The sequence below is a fragment of the Rhamphochromis sp. 'chilingali' genome (genome assembly GCF_963969265.1).
Source record: "Rhamphochromis sp. 'chilingali' genome assembly, chromosome: 21".
NCBI classification, from domain to species: Eukaryota; Metazoa; Chordata; class Actinopteri; order Cichliformes; family Cichlidae; genus Rhamphochromis; species Rhamphochromis sp. 'chilingali'.
Window position 1 is genome coordinate 3,852,225 of NC_137949.1, and position 21,895 is coordinate 3,874,119.

General features: G+C 38.9%; 1 long non-coding RNA gene across 1 annotated transcript in view; it reads right to left on the reverse strand.

Moving 5' to 3' along the window:
• Positions 1 to 20,425, reverse strand: part of LOC308390007 — a 124,370-nt gene extending 103,945 nt beyond the window's left edge. The window contains exon 1 of the long non-coding RNA XR_013970378.1: positions 19,934 to 20,425. This is a non-coding gene — a long non-coding RNA (uncharacterized lncRNA). The remainder of the gene's footprint in view (positions 1 to 19,933) is intronic.
• Between the last annotated feature and the right edge of the window lie 1,470 nt (positions 20,426 to 21,895).

Sequence of the window (21,895 nt, forward strand, 5' to 3'; positions counted from 1 at the left end):
AGCTCAAACAACTGTGAAACCTGTTTGCCCAGCACGGGGATATTGAGTTCTATAAGATAAAGCCATAAACATGTTTGTCTGAGTCTTCTATCAAAAGTTTCAGCTATTTATATGAAGTTGTACAAAAACGCTTTCTTTCGCCAAGACAGTGCGTTTCTCACTGTTACATGCATTTGAATGGGGAACTTGACCAAAACAAAGTATAGGTTTTCATTATGTGAATAACTTGGAAATCTTAGCTCAAACAGCTGCAAAACCTGTTTTCCCAGCACGGGGACCTTGAGTTCTATAAGATAAAGCCATAAACATGTGTATCTGAGTATTCTATCAAAAGTTACAGCTATTTATATGAAGTTGTACAAAAACGCTTTCTCTCGCCAAGACAGTGCGTTTCTCACTGTTACATGCATTTGAATGGGAAACTCGCCTGAAACTAAGTATAGGTTTTCATTATGTGAAAAATTTTAAAATCTTAGCTCAATCGGCTGCAAAGACCTGTTTTCCCAGCACGGGGATATTGAGTTCTATAAGATAAAGCCATAAACATGTTTGTCTGAGTCTTCTATCAAAAGTTACAGCTATTTATATGAAGTTGTACAAAAACGCTTTCTTTCGCCAAGACAGTGCGTTTCTCACTGTCACATGCATTTGAATGGGGAACTTGACCAAAACAAAGTATAGGTTTTCATTATGTGAATAACTTGGAAATCTTAGCTCAAACAGCTGCAAAACCTGTTTTCCCAGCACGGGGACCTTGAGTTCTATAAGATACAGCCATAAACATGTGTATCTGAGTCTTCTATCAAAAGTTACAGCTATTTATATGAAGTTGTACAAAAACGCTTTCTCTCGCCAAGACAGTGCGTTTCTCACTGTTACATGCATTTGAATGGGGAACTTGACCGAAACAAAGTATAGGTTTTCATTATGTGAATAACTTGGAAATCTTAGCTCAAACAGCTGCAAAGCCTGTTTTCCCAGCACGGGGACCTTGAGTTCTAAAAGATAAAGCCATAAACATGTGTATCCGAGTCTTCTATCAAAAGTTACAGCTATTTATATGAAGTTGTACAAAAACGCTTTCTTTCGCTAAGACAGTGCGTTTCTCACTGTTACATGCATTTGAATGGGGAACTCGACCGAAACAAAGTATAGGTTTTCATTATGTGAATAACTTGGAAATCTTAGCTCAAACAGCTGCAAAACCTGTTTTCCCAGCACGGGGACCTTGAGTTCTATAAGATACAGCCATAAACATGTGTATCTGAGTCTTCTATCAAAAGTTACAGCTATTTATATGAAGTTGTACAGAAACGCTTTCTTTCGCCAAGACAGTGCGTTTCTCACTGTTACATGCATTTGAATTGGGAACTTGACCGAAACAAAGTATAGGTTTTCATTATGTGAATAACTTGGAAATCTTAGCTCAAACAACTGTGAAACCTGTTTTCCCAGCACGGGGATATTGAGTTCTATAAGATAAAGCCATAAACATGTGTATCCGAGTCTTCTATCAAAAGTTGCACCGATTTATATGAAGTTGTACAAAAACGCTTTCTTTCGCCAAGACAGTGCGTTTCTCACTGTTACATGCATTTGAATGGGGAACTCGACCGAAACAAAGTATAGGTTTTCATTATGTGAATAATTTTAAAATCTTAGCTCAAACAACTGCGAAACCTGTTTTCCCAGCATGGGGACCTTGAGTTCTATAAGATAAAGCCATAGACATGTGTATCCGAGTCTTCTATCAAAAGTTACAGCTATTTATATGAAGTTGTACAAAAACGCTTTCTCTCGCCAAGACAGTGCGTTTATCAGTGTTACATACATTTTGAATGGCGAAGTTGACCGAAACAAAGTATAGGTTTTCATTATGTGAATAACTTGGAAATCTTAGCTCAAACAACTGTGAAACCTGTTTTCTCAGCACGGGGACCTTGAGTTCTAAAAGATAAAGCCATAAACATGTGTATCCGAGTCTTCTATCAAAAGTTACAGCTATTTATATGAAGTTGTACAAAAACGCTTTCTTTCGCCAAGACAGTGCGTTTCTCACTGTTACATGCATTTGAATGGGGAACTCGACCAAAACAAAGTATAGGTTTTCATTATGTGAATAACTTGGAAATCTTAGCTCAAACAGCTGCAAAACCTGTTTTCCCAGCACGGGGACCTTGAGTTCTATAAGATACAGCCATAAACATGTGTATCTGAGTCTTCTATCAAAAGTTACAGCTATTTATATGAAGTTGTACAAAAACGCTTTCTTTCGCCAAGACAGTGCGTTTCTGACTATTACATACATTTGAATGGAGTTGTCGCACGAAACAAAGTATAGGTATTCATTTTGTGAATAACTTGGAAATGTTAGCTCAAACAACTGTGAAACCTGTTTTCTCAGCACGGGGACCTTGAGTTCTAAAAGATAAAGCCATAAACATGTGTATCCGAGTCTTCTATCAAAAGTTACAGCTATTTATATGAAGTTGTACAAAAACGCTTTCTCTCGCCAAGACAGTGCGTTTCTCACTGTTACATGCATTTGAATGGAGAACTCGACCGAAACAAAGTATAGGTTTTCATTATGTGAATAACTTGGAAATCTTAGCTCAAACAACTGTGAAACCTGTTTTCCCAGCACGGGGACCTTGAGTTCTAAAAGATCAAGCCATAAACATGCTTGTCCGAGTCTTCTATCAAAAGTTACAGCTATTTATATGAAGTTGTACAAAAACGCTTTCTTTCGCCAAGACAGTGCGTTTCTCACTGTTACATGCATTTGAATGGGGAACTTGACCGAAACAAAGTATAGGTTTTCAATATGTGAATAACTTGGAAATCTTAGCTCAAACAACTGTGAAACCTGTTTTCCCAGCACGGGGACCTTGAGTTCTAAAAGATCAAGCCATAAACATGTTTGTCCGAGTCTTCTATCAAAAGTTACAGCTATTTATATGAAGTTGTACAAAAACGCTTTCTTTCGCCAAGACAGTGCGTTTCTCACTGTTACATGCATTTGAATGGAGAACCCGACCGAAACAAAGTATAGGTTTTCATTATGTGAATAACTTGGAAATCTTAGCTCAAACAACTGTGAAACCTGTTTTCCCAGCACGGGGACCTTGAGTTCTAAAAGATCAAGCCATAAACATGTTTGTCCGAGTCTTCTATCAAAAGTTACAGCTATTTATATGAAGTTGTACAAAAACGCTTTCTCTCGCCAAGACAGTGCGTTTCTCACTGTTACATGCATTTGAATGGAGAACTTGACCGAAACAAAGTATAGGTTTTCAATATGTGAATAACTTGGAAAGCTTAGCTCAAACGGCTGTGAAACCTGTTTGCCCAGCACGGGGATATTGAGTTCTATAAGATAAAGCCATAAACATGTTTGTCTGAGTCTTCTATCAAAAGTTACAGCTATTTATATGAAGTTGTACAAAAACGCTTTCTCTTGCCAAGACAGTGCGTTTCTCACTGTTACATGCATTTGAATGGGGAACTCAACCGAAACAAAGTATAGGTTTTCATTATGTGAATAACTTGGAAATCTTAGCTCAAACAACTGCGAAACCTGTTTTCCCAGCACGGGGACCTTGAGTTCTATAAGATAAAGCCATAAACATGTGTATCCGAGTCTTCTATCAAAAGTTACAGCTATTTATATGAAGTTGTACAAAAATGCTTTCTCTCGCCAAGACAGTGCGTTTTTCACTGTTACATGCATTTGAATGGGGAACTCGCACGAAACAAAGTATAGGTTTTCATTATGTGAATAACTTGAAAATCTTAGCTCACACAGCTGCAAAACCTGTCTGCCCAGCACGGGGATATTGAATTCTATAAGATAAAGCCATGAATACGTATATCTGAATTTTCTATCAAAAGTTACAGCTATTTATATGAAGTTGTACAAAAACGCTTTCTTTCGCCAAGACAGTGCGTTTCTCACTGTTACATGCATTTGAATGGGGAACTCGCACGAAACAAAGTATAGGTTTTCATTAAGTGAATAACTTGAAAATCTTAGCTCAGACAGCTGAAAAAGCTGTTTTCCCAGCACGGGGATATTGAATTCTATAAGATAAAGCCATGAATACGTATATCTGAGTTTCCTATCAAAAGTTAGAGCTGTCTTCATGAAGTTGTGAACGCTTTATTTCGCCAAGACAGTGCGTTTCTGACTGTTACATGCATTTGAATGGAGTTCTCGCACAAAACAAAGTATAGGTTTTCATTTTTTCAATAACTGGAAGATCTTGGCTCAAACAGCTGCAAAACCTGTTTCCCCAGCACGGAGATGCTGAATTGTATAAGGCAAAGCCATATTGATGTGTGTCTGAGCCTTCTATCAAAAGTTACAGGTAACTTCATGAAGCTGTACAAAAACACTTTATTTCGCCAAGACAGTGCGTTTTTGACTATTACATGCATTTGAATGGAGTTCTCGCACGAAACAAAGTATAGGTTTTCATCTTGTGAATAACTTAAAAATCTTAGCTCGAATAGCTTTAAAACTGTTTGCTCAACACGGGGATATTGAATTCGATAAGATAAAGCCATAAATACGCATATCTGAGTCTCCTATCAAAAGTTAGAGCTGTCTTCATGAAGTTGTGAACGCTTTATTTCAGTGCGTTTCTGACTATTACATGCATTTGAATGGAGTTCTCGCACGAAACAAAGTATAGGTTTTCATCTTGTGAATAACTTAAAAATCTTAGCTCAAATAGCTTTAAAACTGTTTGCTCAACACGGGGATATTGAATTCGATAAGATAAAGCCATAAATACGCATATCTGAGTCTCCTATCAAAAGTTAGAGCTGTCTTCATGAAGTTGTGAACGCTTTATTTCAGTGCGTTTCTGACTATTACATGCATTTGAATGGAGTTGTCGCACGAAACAAAGTATAGGTATTCATTTTGTGAATAACTTGAAAATCTTAGATCAAACAGCTGCAAAACCTGTTTGCTCAACACGGGGATATCGAACTTTATAAGATAAAGCCATAAATATGTGTATATGCGTCTTCTATCAAAAGTTACAGCTGTCTGAATGAAAGCATTATAGCAGCTTACCTCGATCATGCGGTAGAACAGACACATGGGCCACCTACGTGTCCTCCTACGGCAGGAGTAGTTGCCACAAACCTGCAAAACAAAAAGAAATGATCAGGTGACATGAACAGATTTATACAGCCATAAGCAAGAGATTCTTCCTGCCTGTGGGCGTCAAACTGAACCCCCCCCCCCCCCCCCCCCCTTACTGTAACTATCAAAACTATCATAGTCTAAAACTATCATCTCATATCAAAACTATTATAATCACATTATCTGACTTTATCAGTTATAACAATGAGAAACGGTAAACAATTTGGCAAATAAATGACTTATAATTGTGCTTACCTGGTCCAGATGATCCACAGCCCCTTTGCATTTGTTATAATCCAGGATGATGTGGGGCTTTCTCTTCCCAGAGTCCTGGACTTGGTAGCAGGAAACAGAAGAGCCCTGTCTCCCCATTTCACAGGCTTGTTGTCGTTTCATGTTGAGACCTGTACAGGCCAGCCAGCATCACAAGCCCCATGTAAGCCTGCAACTCCTCATCTATGTCCTTCCAGTCTTTTACTGACCTGTTGCCCCTGCAGGTTGGTGAAATGCAGGATTAGCTGCATAATGTCCTCTGCAAAAAAAAGATGGAAAGTGCTCACAGGGCTGCTGATCCTATACGAATTGCATAATGGGTTGGTCCTGGGGTTAAAATGGGGGGAGGAAAAAATGGCAGGACCTCTTCGTGTGTGGGTTGCCACATGATTTCTCCATTTTTAGATCTCCACTGGCCATCCTCCAGTCTTGTCTCTTCCTCCTGCTCTTCTTCCTTCTTCTCCTTCTCCTCCTCCGCACATGAGCTGCAAAGCTCCTCGGTGCCTGGCAAAAATTCTTCTTCGCTGTCAGAAGTATCTCCACTGCTTGTGGAGAGTGCAAAACTGCAGCAACAGCCTCCTCTAAACTGAGTGCACGCTTCATTGTGTCTGTGCAGAAATGACCACTCAGACCAGGCTGCAAAGTATTCTCATAGACTTCAAAGGTGCACCTGAATAAACATGTTATACCATACATCCAATAAGAGAGAGGAGGCACACTCTTGATCAAGAAAAAACATAAACGCACGCCTTTGATCTCTCCCCCCCCCCCCCCCCCCCCCCCCTCTCTCTTTCTCTCTCTCTCTCACACACACACACATGCACATACATACACACACAATACCATTTTATGGTGGTTAGCTGTTTTATTGTCATGCATTTTACAAGGTAAGATAACCATGTCCTGCATTCAAAACCACTGAAAATGTCTATGGTGGTGCTGTGCCTAATATTGTGCTGGTGTGTGCTGGTGTATGCTGGATAATGGCACAGCTAGCGACTGGGTGACTTTATTCACCCGCTTCGGCTGTTATCAGTCCATACAATGGGCGTTATTAGCACAAATCAGTCCCATAGATATGGAACATCTCCTGCTAGATTGTTCAGAAGGTTGTTATCATCCATCCAGATGGAGGATCACTAACAGGAGCGTGGGAAGACTCCAGAATCCACTCTGGCTGCAATCCGGTGGATACAGCAGTGTTTACAGGTAATACCATTTAAACGGACAGCATTTATAGAAAAAGTCAGCGAGTGTCAATAATGTTAATGTGGTTATCTTAGTAATACACCGAGTGCTAATATAACAGCTTTAAGATGCATTTGTAGATGTTATTACGTGTTTTACCGTCTTTATGGTGCTAGCTTAAAGTTACGGTGTAAACGTTAGCTTATATTGGAGTAAAGTTGTTACTGTTTAAACGATGTTAGCACAGAAATATTAGCTTCTGTCATGACTGACGAAGTACTAGTTAATAAAGTTTCCAGTAAAGTGTTTAATCGCAGCCACAGACTGACAGCAAATATCTCGATTAGCTTCAGTGCATCTGTAATAAATATGTGCAAGTTTCAGTGCTTCGTTTAAACTGTATGATACTTATACTGACCCAGGGTCAGTGTAAAATACAATCCTAGCTGTGTGAACAAAGCCTGGCTCCTTTAATCCTGCATGAAAAACCTCAGGATGCAGGCTATTATTACTCTTTCCTGCTGGCACACCTGTCACACCTGAGAGTCAGCTAGAAACGTACAGTGACGTGGACATCATGCAAAGACTGCCAGACTCTGTAATACTGCAAATGATCAGTGACTCAAGTTAACACTAAACTTTAAACGGCACCTCTGTGTCTCTGTGTGCTGAACATTTAGGATTGAGTCAGGCTGCATCTGTGTTAGTCCTCTGACAGACTGGTGACCTGTCCAGGTGTGCTCTACCTATGACTACTGGGACAGGCTCTAGCTCCTGTAATAGAAATTTTATGTTATTCTCATTTAAAGCATTTAAGTGCTTATGCATATGCTTAGTTGTGACACTGTTATAGACTGTTCAATGAAAGTTTCTAAAACTAGATGAACTTACTTCAGCAGTTTGAGAAAACAACTCCCTTTACAGGTGCTGATAACGCTGAAGTAGCAGAGCTGACATGACTGAACTGTGATGTTTGATGTGTGTTTGCTCTCCTGCGCAGTAATAAATAGCTTGATCACAGCTCTTTCTGTGTTGCAGACTTTATTTAAAAAATTCCACGACACCCCCCACCCTCCCACTGTGAACATGAATTGAATATTCAGAAGACATTTGTTTAAATAGTTCTAGAAATCTGAGCTGTTGGTGTGTCCTTGGATTGTGTGGTAATAATATTAGAGCCTGCAATCTTTCTTACTGAATCTCTACTATGAGTCATGTTACCTGAGATTAATTCTATGTTTACCTGTCAGCCTGGACGAATGTGCTGTGTGAAGGAAATTAAATTAAATCAGATCTGAAATGCGTACATTTAAGGAACCTGTTCATATTTAATTGAAATATGAACCAGTGATTTTTTGATTGCTGATTCCAAGAGAGTCTTTGTGGAAATCCTCTTTGGCTTTTTGTTATTTTAATTCTCTTTTCTGTTTTCCAGAACAGTTCTCCACAGTCACTGTCCATATGGGTCAGTGGGACCAAGAAGCACTCTGCTAATGTGTGGACTCTGACCAGCAACATCCAGCAAGACCCAGACAGCGTTTTCTATCTCCCAGCTGGAGTTTTTTGTTTGTCTGTGACTGGAGAGTCAGATTTTTGTTGAGCTTCATACTTGCAGAGGTAAGTCAGTTTGCAGAGATCCCTCCCACCCTGGCTTTTATGTGCTAGATTTCTTATCTGAAACAGTAATATTTCAGTGACTGCTGCTTATACCACAGGTTAATACTGTTACTGATCCCTGATAGGAGAATCATCAATTTTGCAGAGCGTTCTCACTCCCGAGGCGTAACATGTGGACGTTTTGTCACGTCCCGCGGCGTTCCTGAGGAACGCGAAAGGAGACCTTTGGCGTTCTTATGGTACGCGGCGGGTTATGGCTGGAATCCAGTGCAATGACGCTCCCGCGGTAGTAGACGTTCCAGACCTGTATTCCAGCCCTAAACCTAACCTTATCCCTAGCCCTGACCATAACCTTATTCCTGACCTTAACCAGGACTTTAATGATGTTAAATAGCGTGTTTCTAAGCGATTTGAAGAAAAAGAGCGAACATGTGTAGGTTCAGTCCAGACGGTTCTCATATTTCCTCTTTTTCCGAGGTCGTCATTTAGGAACGTGGTGGGTAGCCGAAAACGTAATATGGTGACGATTTGTCACCTAGCGTAAAATGTTACGCTTTGGGAGTGAGAACGGGTTGAATTTTGCCAGCAAAGAAGCCTGGTGGATGTTTGTTTACAGTCTGATGGTGGGACATCATGCTCTGCATCTTTAAAGTTTGTCTCTTGATTATTATTCATACCCAGTAATGTGAAGTATGCTCATATCTACTATAACTGAACCAACCTGGTGCTCTTCATTTATGGAGGCTGTTGAGTCTGAATGTTGGATGTTGTGTATCTCGTGTTCTCTGGGCTTTGTTGTCCTCAGTCTTTTTGCAGGATCAGAAAACAAAACCAGGAGGCGCGTAAATGTTTCTTCTCCATGATGTTTCTTCAAATGTTTCTTCTGGATGATGATATGACCGTGACACGGGATGCCACCTTTGGTCTTATGATGAAGCAAAGCTCAGGAAGAAGTGTGATTAAATGGTACCCACATGTGTGCTGCTGAGAAGGATGTACAGGGGCACCTGCAGCCAAATCCAAGCTTCAGGTTAGTTGTAGTTGCAGAACGCTATAGGACTGAGACAGCTGAGGCATCAAATGTTTGATTAAACGGATGAAAAAGAGAAGTTTTTTCCCTATAATTATCACTTCTTAAAATCTGTAGCAACTTCAAGTCTTTCAGCATGCTGAGCATGCTCAGAATGTGACAATATATTTTTGTTCAATATTTAATTTCTTTCAGTTGCAATTGTTAAATGAAAAAAAATATATTCTTATAATTTAGCAAACTAATTTATCAAAAAAAATATATATACATATATCTGTAGTAGTTTTAATGAATTAATTTGACACCTGTATTGAAAATACCATATTGTATTCATACAGAATCAGTATGGTATCATTGTTTGTCTGTTCACTGATTGTTGAAGCTAAGAGCTACTTTGATCTGTTTAGATCTAAAGTATCCAAAGTTGAGCTCTGATGTTTCTTCACCCCTGTGTGTGTGATATGTGATTCCTACATGCTGGCAGAGCGGCAGTTTGTGCTCACAGATGATGACGGTGTGGAGAGACGGTGGTGTTTCCTCAGAAGAACCAGCAGAGTCACAAAGGACACCAGTCCATCTCACCACCTTGACTTGCTGACTGATGCTCATCTGCACTGCACAGAGGAAATCAACTGACCGAGGTTTGTCCAGTGACGTGTTATGAAATGTATATTTGTTTTATGCTTACAGATATGTTTTTCTTGACAGAGGCTCTGCAGAGGTTAGACAAAGCAGAGAAAACATGTGCTTTACATTTTACTGTGATTTATTGAGATATTTGTTGCCTGATGTTCAGCAGGAATGGAGAAATAGAATCAAAGGGAGATGTTTTTGATGTTTTTGTAATGATGTAAGTAAATCTTCAATATTATTTATTTGCTTGGTTATATTAGGAGTGTTTCTGAGTGAGGGGGAGAGGAGTCATCATCCAGGTAAAGTGACGTAGATCAGTGGATACACTTGTCTCCCCTTTAAAGGAGACGATCCAAGTCATCCTTAAATGTTAGTGCTTTCAAATACACAAACATTTTTAAAGGACAAAAATGAACATCCAACTTTGACTGTAATACAAAATAAATCTTTGCATGTGTGTTTTCAAACTCTCAGATGGGCAGCATATCAGTCTTGGACTGTCTAACCTGCCGGAGCAGCACTGAATGACCACCGCACGAGCATGTTCCTGCAACATTCAGCATCTGATCTGTCATCTGTGTGCTTCTGCTTTTGGTAAGTAGAGTTACCCAACTCCAGTAACTCTAAACACATGCCATCCATTTCTAACGGCCTGGTTACTTCCTGTCAGTTACTTTAGAAACCATGTGGTCACCTGACCTAACACTGTTTCTTCTTCTTCCCCTTAATGTTGAAGTGTCAAATGTCACACAGCTGGAGAGGAAACTACACCAGTGTACTGGGATGTTTCAGCAACACGTGCCAGATGCTGTTCCTTCATGGTGACATCACCAGAGACAGTCCCGCCCACCTCAGGACCCATTGATTATGATGATCTGATCCATCAAATCCCCAGCAGGTGAACCTTATTCATGACATAACACCGCAACAATGTAAAAAATTAAACAGCAACAGTCTAAATGTAAAGTGCATTCTAAAGTCCTCTTCAATAAATTGTATGCAAAGAGTCATTCAGGTCACTACAGAACCCAGAGTCTTCATCATTAAATCTCTGGTTGCTTCATTTTTATATCCTATATCAGATATTTTAAAGGTTAGCTTAGGTAAAGTTCCATTCTCATGGTGAGGCAAAATGCTTTATGTGTGTGTGTGTGCGTGTCATGAACGGCTATAAAAGGCCTATAATTAAAGAACAAAGCGGGGTTTGAGTTCGAGTTGCGGCAGACTGTCACTACTTGTAAATGGAACGCAGCCTTCCTACGGCAGACAGCTAATAACAGGAATCGGACGCGGTCCAGCCAAGTCCACAGCAACCACCATAGCAACCGCCTAGCATGACCTTAAAAACATATTCTGTCTTCATAACTATCAAAATCGTGAAATGATTTGCAAAGTGTGAAAGTGTTACAGCTGCAGAGAGCTATGGTGGTATCTATGGAAGCTGTTTACATAGATAATAATATACGATGTAACCATGGAGACAGTCAGTCACGTGAGCTAGCGGTGCACGTTTACTACAGTGAATAAGGTGATTGAGTGCACAGCGTCCACACTCTGCAGGGGGTAAAGACATTACTTCAATATTGTTTTATATTGATATATATTTGCCTTCTGTTGACCATCACCTCAGGTTCACCATTACAGTTTCAGCATACAAATGCACACTGTCTAAACACATTCAAAAACTCATGTCTCAGAAATAAGCACAGCTGTTCATGTTTGTCATTAGAGTTTTATTTGTAAGAAAATTATGAACTTCATATTGTGCATTAAATAAAAGAACATTTCACAACTCTTGAGTCAACAGAAACAGGTAACAGAAATGTCTCTAATGTGTACAGTGTAGTGTAAGCATTAAAAGATCATAAAGGAAACACTAACATTTATGTGAAACTAATTGTAATAAAAAATGAGCAGGTGCTTTATAGATTTAAAAGAAAGAATCTGAAAACAACACTTTTTTGGTCTAAGTGATCAAAGTAGAAAACAGAACTGATGTTCAAGAACAAACCGTAGCTGCACTAATATTACACATCTCGATCGTTGTACTGAACAGACATGTTGCTTTTAAAACCACATGCAGTGTGTGACCATGACTGTTCACTGAGACCATGAACGCCACTTCGCTGAAGCATTCTTCTTCTTCTTCTTGCCATTAAATTGGAAGCAGAAGCAGCACGAGCTGATTTGATCTACTGAAAGGAAAAAGCAGAACATCTGAGTTGAAACCAGTCAGCTGAAATCATTAAGACAGGAACAAATTCAATGCAGTGTCTCAAGTGGCTTAGCCTGTTACAACTGTTGATACAAGCTAAATACGGTTAACACACAGTGTCAGGGAGCTCCAGTGTGGGAACTAGTGGCTTTAGGTTTGTAGTCATTTAACTTTCATCCATTCATTCATTTAATTCAGGAGGAAGAAATGCCAGGTTGGTGCAGGCTGGTTACATGCATTTGGTCCCATGCTGTCTTTAATTAAATGACTTGGTTCATTTTATGGCTGGGCTGTATGTGGGGTTATATCATGTTATTTGGGCAGGAGTACCTGTCCCCTGTTAGACTTAGAAAGTTTCTCCATAAGTAGAGTTTCTAACTCTTCTAGCACATCTGTGGCTGGCAGCTTTTTGGTGGCTCTTTTTACCCCACACTGGTTGTGAGTGTGTAAATAGCCCCACTAGTTCTTTTGGGTTGCAGTTAACTTGGGAGGAAGGGGTGGGTATGCCATGATTAGGTGAATAACAATTATATGGGATACATAAATTTCACAATGCATGCATATATCTCTATCAATTAAACCTGGCCTGAGGGCTGCCATTTTTTACATTCAGTTATTTCTCTTAGAAATGTTGGAACTAAATAATGAATGTGTTACAGTTAAAGTGAAACACTGGTCAGTGTAAATGGCTCATTGGGACACAGAAACCTTTAAATTAAACCTGATATCTAGTGTCAAACAATATCAAAGCTGTAAAAGATGTTTACAGTCAGAATTTATAAAACTATGATTGTAAATAAATTCAAACAAGTGAGCTTTTCTCTTTGTGCTGAATATCAACACTGTGGTTTCTTAGACTGTAAGCTTTACTTTAGTGCAACCAGTTGCAGAAGCTGCCACTCCAAATGTCTTTTGATAATAAGAAAAAAATACCTTTTCAGTACACGGCCTGAAGTTCTTCTCCGACATCTTCTGCAATCGGCTTTGTCTGCTGGTTTGAAGACAATAAACCACAAAAAAGATGATTTAGTCACTTTGTCTGTGTCATGCAGCTCGAATGTGTCGTGTAACGATGTTGAATAGCCGTCGTTATCCCTCTGCTGCGTCAGTAGGATTTTACTGTACAGCATCTCATTGATATGTGAGGAATGCTAATGTAACACGATAACAGACTTACATCATTAAAACATAAAGGGCAGGAGATATTTAGATATTTTTATATTTATATTACATTTTATAGCTGACGGATATTACTAAATAGATAGAATTTACTAAATAGCTGGATGAACATGAAAAATATGTCTATAATAACAAATGACCATGAGAGCCAGTAGAATTAATTCAGCTGGACACTCGAAAGACGTCCTTAAATGCTCTTTAAGTGGCAGAACAGATGAACAAACAGTTAATCGCTTACTTGAGATGAAATCTGCTCAGCTACTTTGAAAACAGCTTCTAACTGGTTCCTCCTTTAACAGGATGACTGCTCAGGGGTAATGCCATCATGCAATCCAGCAACCTTTATGGTTCTGCTTTGATTCACCAGGAACTATTAGGGAAACCTTCCAGCGCCTCCTGTGAAAGACGCAGGCATAAACACACAAACATTTATTAACATGTTCCACAGTGTTCCAGTTTGATTTTCTCATCCTGTGGACAACAACGTACATGGATGCAGGTTTATTGTTAACTTTTGTAAGGTTTATTTAGTGAACATATCCAGCTGCAGCTCCACTGTGATCCTGAACTGGATAAGCACTTAAGAAAATGTGTCAATAAATGGACAAACATCAACTTACTATATTTATCCAAACAGATGGGACCAATAATGCTTCACTGAGTTAGAGACTTTAACGTCTCTTCTATGTAAGAATGTCTCGTGCTGATATACCTGCAAACTTGACAACAAAGGTTTTTCAGACTACATGTAGCTGTCCTCTATGTCAGCTAACACGGTTACATTCATGTCACACTTATTTCTGCTTTCCCATTTTATAATTATTACTTACATTTTGATTAGATACCTTGATTTTTGTAAATAATCAGATTACATAATTGGAATACAATGTATCCAATTCAGGATTGCGGGAGGATGAAGCCTATCCCAGCTGATACAGGACAAAGACAGGCTGCCAGTTTATTGCAGGGCTAACACAATATGTGTAACAGAAAATCCACTTAAATGTTTGATATTTCTTATAATAATCATAATTATGACTATTATTTAAAGGTTTCTTCATAAATACATTTAGATTTTTTATAACCCCTAAAATATAAACCTGAGCTGTTTCAGATTCTGACCTCTGACCTCAGTGACCTGGCTGTGTCCTCACTGCAGCTCCCTCTTGGAAGTACGTCTGCTTCTTGTCTTCCCCCAGTGTTGACCGCCTGATATCAAGATATCACGTACTGTAACTGAGGAACAAAAAAGGACAAACACTTGCCTTCATTTAAAAGTACATTCATACAGAGATAATCTATGGAAAGACACTAGTTCACAGTTTGGGAGGAATCAGTTCCTGTGAAACATTTCTGTAAATGAACATCATGTGGAGAATGAATGAAATGAGTTCTTCAGGTGACTCAGCAGTCCCACACTGACAAATGAAATCTAGTTAAACTATTAAGCATATTTGCTCTTCTGAAATCTGTGTTAAATAACAACAAACATAAATTAGTAACAAAAACTACAGCTGAGTATAGGCTTTACAAACCACCAGAAGCTATAATGCTAAATTTTAATCTTCAAATGTTTCTGAGCCGTCTTCAACCTGCTTTTAACACATTAAAGTCTCAATAAATAAAGTCAATGCAGACTCAATCCTAAATGTTCAGCACACAGAGACACAGAGGTACTGTTTAAAGTTTAGTGTTAACTTGAGTCACTGATCATTCACAGTATATTACAGAGTCTGGAAGTCTTTGCATGATGTCCACGTCACTGTAAGTTTCTAGCTGACTCTCAGGTGTGCCAGCAGGAAAGAGTAATAATAACCTGCATCCTGAGGTTTGTCATGCAGGATTAAAGGAGCCAAGCTTTGTTCACACAGCTAGGATTGTATTTTACACTAACCCTGGGTCAGTATCAACTTCAAGAAGACAGCTGTAACTGTTGATACACACATATTTATGGCTTTGCCTTATAGAATTCAGCATCTCAGTGCTGAGGAAATAGGTTTTAAAGCTGTGTGAGCTAAGATTTTCAAGTTATTCACATAATGAAAACCTATACTTTGTTTCGGGCGAGTTCCCCATTCAAATGCATGTAATCGTCAGAAACGCACTGTGTTGACAAAATAAAGCGTTTTTGTACAACTTCATATAAATAGCTGTAACTTTTGATAGAAGACTCAGACAAACATATTTATCTATTTATCTATAGTCTATAAGGCAAAGCCATAAATATGTGTGTGTGAGTCTTCTCTCAAAATTTACAGCTGTCTTTATGAAGTTTATGGAAAAACGCTTTATTTCACCACGTTAGTGCGTTTCTCGCTATTACATGCATTTTGAATGGAGTTCTCGCCCGACACAAAGTATAGGTTTTAATTTGTGAATAACTTGAAAATTTTAGCTCAAACAGCTGCAAAACCTATTTCCTCAGCACGGAGATGCTGAATTCTATAAGGCAAAGCCATAAATATGTGTGTGTGTGAGTCCTCTATCAAAAGTTACAGCTGTCTTCATGAAGTTGATACTGACCCAGGGTCAGTGTAAAATACAAGTTATTCACATAATGAAAACTTATACTTTGTTTCGTGCAAGAACTCCATTCAAATGCATGTAATAGTCAGAAACGCACTGTCTCGGCGAAATGAAGCCTTTTTGTACAACTTCATGAAGTTAGCTGTAACTTTTGATAAAAGGCTCAAAGCAGAGGGATAACGACGGCTATTCAACATCGTTACACGACACATTCGAGCTGCATGACACAGACAAAGTGACTAAATCATCTTTTTTGTGGTTTATTGTCTTCAAACCAGCAGACAAAGCCGATTGCAGAAGATGTCGGAGAAGAACTTCAGGCCGTGTACTGAAAAGGTATTTTTTTCTTATTATCAAAAGACATTTGGAGTGGCAGCTTCTGCAACTGGTTGCACTAAAGTAAAGCTTACAGTCTAAGAAACCACAGTGTTGATATTCAGCACAAAGAGAAAAGCTCACTTGTTTGAATTTATTTACAATCATAGTTTTATAAATTCTGACTGTAAACATCTTTTACAGCTTTGATATTGTTTGACACTAGATATCAGGTTTAATTTAAAGGTTTCTGTGTCCCAATGAGCCATTTACACTGACCAGTGTTTCACTTTAACTGTAACACATTCATTATTTAGTTCCAACATTTCTAAGAGAAATAACTGAATGTAAAAAATGGCAGCCCTCAGGCCAGGTTTAATTGATAGAGATATATGCATGCATTGTGAAATTTATGTATCCCATATAATTGTTATTCACCTAATCATGGCATACCCACCCCTTCCTCCCAAGTTAACTGCAACCCAAAAGAACTAGTGGGGCTATTTACACACTCACAACCAGTGTGGGGTAAAAAGAGCCACCAAAAAGCTGCCAGCCACAGATGTGCTAGAAGAGTTAGAAACTCTACTTATGGAGAAACTTTCTAAGTCTAACAGGGGACAGGTACTCCTGCCCAAATAACATGATATAACCCCACATACAGCCCAGCCATAAAATGAACCAAGTCATTTAATTAAAGACAGCATGGGACCAAATGCATGTAACCAGCCTGCACCAACCTGGCATTTCTTCCTCCTGAATTAAATGAATGAATGGATGAAAGTTAAATGACTACAAACCTAAAGCCACTAGTTCCCACACTGGAGCTCCCTGACACTGTGTGTTAACCGTATTTAGCTTGTATCAACAGTTGTAACAGGCTAAGCCACTTGAGACACTGCATTGAATTTGTTCCTGTCTTAATGATTTCAGCTGACTGGTTTCAACTCAGATGTTCTGCTTTTTCCTTTCAGTAGATCAAATCAGCTCGTGCTGCTTCTGCTTCCAATTTAATGGCAAGAAGAAGAAGAAGAATGCTTCAGCGAAGTGGCGTTCATGGTCTCAGTGAACAGTCATGGTCACACACTGCATGTGGTTTTAAAAGCAACATGTCTGTTCAGTACAACGATCGAGATGTGTAATATTAGTGCAGCTACGGTTTGTTCTTGAACATCAGTTCTGTTTTCTACTTTGATCACTTAGACCAAAAAAGTGTTGTTTTCAGATTCTTTCTTTTAAATCTATAAAGCACCTGCTCATTTTTTATTACAATTAGTTTCACATAAATGTTAGTGTTTCCTTTATGATCTTTTAATGCTTACACTACACTGTACACATTAGAGACATTTCTGTTACCTGTTTCTGTTGACTCAAGAGTTGTGAAATGTTCTTTTATTTAATGCACAATATGAAGTTCATAATTTTCTTACAAATAAAACTCTAATGACAAACATGAACAGCTGTGCTTATTTCTGAGACATGAGTTTTTGAATGTGTTTAGACAGTGTGCATTTGTATGCTGAAACTGTAATGGTGAACCTGAGGTGATGGTCAACAGAAGGCAAATATATATCAATATAAAACAATATTGAAGTAATGTCTTTACCCCCTGCAGAGTGTGGACGCTGTGCACTCAATCACCTTATTCACTGTAGTAAACGTGCACCGCTAGCTCACGTGACTGACTGTCTCCATGGTTACATCGTATATTATTATCTATGTAAACAGCTTCCATAGATACCACCATAGCTCTCTGCAGCTGTAACACTTTCACACTTTGCAAATCATTTCACGATTTTGATAGTTATGAAGACAGAATATGTTTTTAAGGTCATGCTAGGCGGTTGCTATGGTGGTTGCTGTGGACTTGGCTGGACCGCGTCCGATTCCTGTTATTAGCTGTCTGCCGTAGGAAGGCTGCGTTCCATTTACAAGTAGTGACAGTCTGCCGCAACTCGAACTCAAACCCCGCTTTGTTCTTTAATTATAGGCCTTTTATAGCCGTTCATGACACGCACACACACACACATAAAGCATTTTGCCTCACCATGAGAATGGAACTTTACCTAAGCTAACCTTTAAAATATCTGATATAGGATATAAAAATGAAGCAACCAGAGATTTAATGATGAAGACTCTGGGTTCTGTAGTGACCTGAATGACTCTTTGCATACAATTTATTGAAGAGGACTTTAGAATGCACTTTACATTTAGACTGTTGCTGTTTAATTTTTTACATTGTTGCGGTGTTATGTCATGAATAAGGTTCACCTGCTGGGGATTTGATGGATCAGATCATCATAATCAATGGGTCCTGAGGTGGGCGGGACTGTCTCTGGTGATGTCACCATGAAGGAACAGCATCTGGCACGTGTTGCTGAAACATCCCAGTACACTGGTGTAGTTTCCTCTCCAGCTGTGTGACATTTGACACTTCAACATTAAGGGGAAGAAGAAGAAACAGTGTTAGGTCAGGTGACCACATGGTTTCTAAAGTAACTGACAGGAAGTAACCAGGCCGTTAGAAATGGATGGCATGTGTTTAGAGTTACTGGAGTTGGGTAACTCTACTTACCAAAAGCAGAAGCACACAGATGACAGATCAGATGCTGAATGTTGCAGGAACATGCTCGTGCGGTGGTCATTCAGTGCTGCTCCGGCAGGTTAGACAGTCCAAGACTGATATGCTGCCCATCTGAGAGTTTGAAAACACACATGCAAAGATTTATTTTGTATTACAGTCAAAGTTGGATGTTCATTTTTGTCCTTTAAAAATGTTTGTGTATTTGAAAGCACTAACATTTAAGGATGACTTGGATCGTCTCCTTTAAAGGGGAGACAAGTGTATCCACTGATCTACGTCACTTTACCTGGATGATGACTCCTCTCCCCCTCACTCAGAAACACTCCTAATATAACCAAGCAAATAAATAATATTGAAGATTTACTTACATCATTACAAAAACATCAAAAACATCTCCCTTTGATTCTATTTCTCCATTCCTGCTGAACATCAGGCAACAAATATCTCAATAAATCACAGTAAAATGTAAAGCACATGTTTTCTCTGCTTTGTCTAACCTCTGCAGAGCCTCTGTCAAGAAAAACATATCTGTAAGCATAAAACAAATATACATTTCATAACACGTCACTGGACAAACCTCGGTCAGTTGATTTCCTCTGTGCAGTGCAGATGAGCATCAGTCAGCAAGTCAAGGTGGTGAGATGGACTGGTGCCCTTTGTGACTCTGCTGGTTCTTCTGAGGAAACACCACCGTCTCTCCACACCGTCATCATCTGTGAGCACAAACTGCCGCTCTGCCAGCATGTAGGAATCACATATCACACACACAGGGGTGAAGAAACATCAGAGCTCAACTTTGGATACTTTAGATCTAAACAGATCAAAGTAGCTCTTAGCTTCAACAATCAGTGAACAGACAAACAATGATACCATACTGATTCTGTATGAATACAATATGGTATTTTCAATACAGGTGTCAAATTAATTCATTAAAACTACTACAGATATATGTATATATATTTTTTTTGATAAATTAGTTTGCTAAATTATAAGAATATATATTTTTTCATTTAACAATTGCAACTGAAAGAAATTAAATATTGAACAAAAATATATTGTCACATTCTGAGCATGCTCAGCATGCTGAAAGACTTGAAGTTGCTACAGATTTTAAGAAGTGATAATTATAGGGAAAAAACTTCTCTTTTTCATCCATTTAATCAAACATTTGATGCCTCAGCTGTCTCAGTCCTATAGCGTTCTGCAACTACAACTAACCTGAAGCTTGGATTTGGCTGCAGGTGCCCCTGTACATCCTTCTCAGCAGCACACATGTGGGTACCATTTAATCACACTTCTTCCTGAGCTTTGCTTCATCACAAGACCAAAGGTGGCATCCCGTGTCACGGTCATATCATCATCCAGAAGAAACATTTGAAGAAAAATCATGGAGAAGAAACATTTACGCGCCTCCTGGTTTTGTTTTCTGATCCTGCAAAAAGACTGAGGACAACAAAGCCCAGAGAACACGAGATACACAACATCCAACATTCAGACTCAACAGCCTCCATAAATGAAGAGCACCAGGTTGGTTCAGTTATAGTAGATATGAGCATACTTCACATTACTGGGTATGAATAATAATCAAGAGACAAACTTTAAAGATGCAGAGCATGATGTCCCACCATCAGACTGTAAACAAACATCCACCAGGCTTCTTTGCTGGCAAAATTGATGATTCTCCTATCAGGGATCAGTAGAGTGTATTAACCTGTGGTATAAGCAGCAGTCACTGAAATATTACTGTTTCAGATAAGAAATCTAGCACATAAAAGCCAGGGTGGGAGGGATCTCTGCAAACTGACTTACCTCTGCAAGTATGAAGCTCAACAAAAATCTGACTCTCCAGTCACAGACAAACAAAAAACTCCAGCTGGGAGATAGAAAACGCTGTCTGGGTCTTGCTGGATGTTGCTGGTCAGAGTCCACACATTAGCAGAGTGCTTCTTGGTCCCACTGACCCATATGGACAGTGACTGTGGAGAACTGTTCTGGAAAACAGAAAAGCGAATTAAAATAACAAAAAGCCAAAGAGGATTTCCACAAAGATTTCCTTCACACAGCACATTCGTCCAGGCTGACAGGTAAACATAGAATTAATCTCAGGTAACATGACTCATTGCAGGGGGGGGTCATGGAATTTTTTAGATAAAGTCTGCAACACAGAAAGAGCTCTGATCAAGCTATTTTTTACTGCGCCAGCACACGACACACATTGCAGTTCAGTCATGTCAGTGCTGCCACAGAGGTGGTGCTCCTACTCCTTTATGCATTCCAAGGAAGAGGGAGGAAGTTACAAACTGATCCTACATATTTATGGCTTTACCTACATCTTCATATAAATAGCTGTAACTTTTGATAGAAGATTCAGATATACGTATTTATGGCTTTATCTTATAGAATTCAATATCCCCGTGCTGGGCAAACAGGTTTTGCAGCTGTTTGAGCTAAGATTTTAAAATTATTCACATAATGAGAACCTATACTTTGTTTCGTGCGAGTTCCCCATTCAAATGCATGTAATAGTCAGAAACGCACTGTCTTGACGAAATAAAGCGTTTTTAATGGTCTTCATAAAGACAGCTGTAACTTTTGATAGAAGACTCAGAAATACATATTCATGGCTTTATCTTATAGAACTCAATATCCCCGTGCTGGGAAAAAAGGTTTTGTTTGAGCTAAGATTTTCAAGTTATTCACATAATGAAAACCTATACTTTGTTTCGTGCGAGTTCCCCATTCAAATGCATGTAATAGTCAGAAACGCACTGTCTTGGCGAAAGAAAGCGTTTTTGTACAACTTCATGAAGACAGCTGTAATTTTTGATAGAAGGCTCAGACACACAAATTTATGGCTTTATCTTATACAATTCAATATACCCGTGCTGGGCAAACAGGTTTTGCAGCTGTTTGAGCTAAGATTTTCAAGTTATTCACATAATGAAAACTTAAACTTTGTTTTGGGCGAGTTTGCCATTCAAATGCATGTAATAGCGAGAAACGCACTGTCTTGACGAAATAAAGCGTTTTTAATGGTCTTCATAAAGACAGCTGTAACGTTTGATAGAAGACTCAGAAATACATATTCATGGCTTTATCTTATAGAACTCAATATCCCCGTGCTGGGAAAACAGGTTTTTTTTGAGCTAAGATTTTCAAGTTATTCACATAATGAAAACC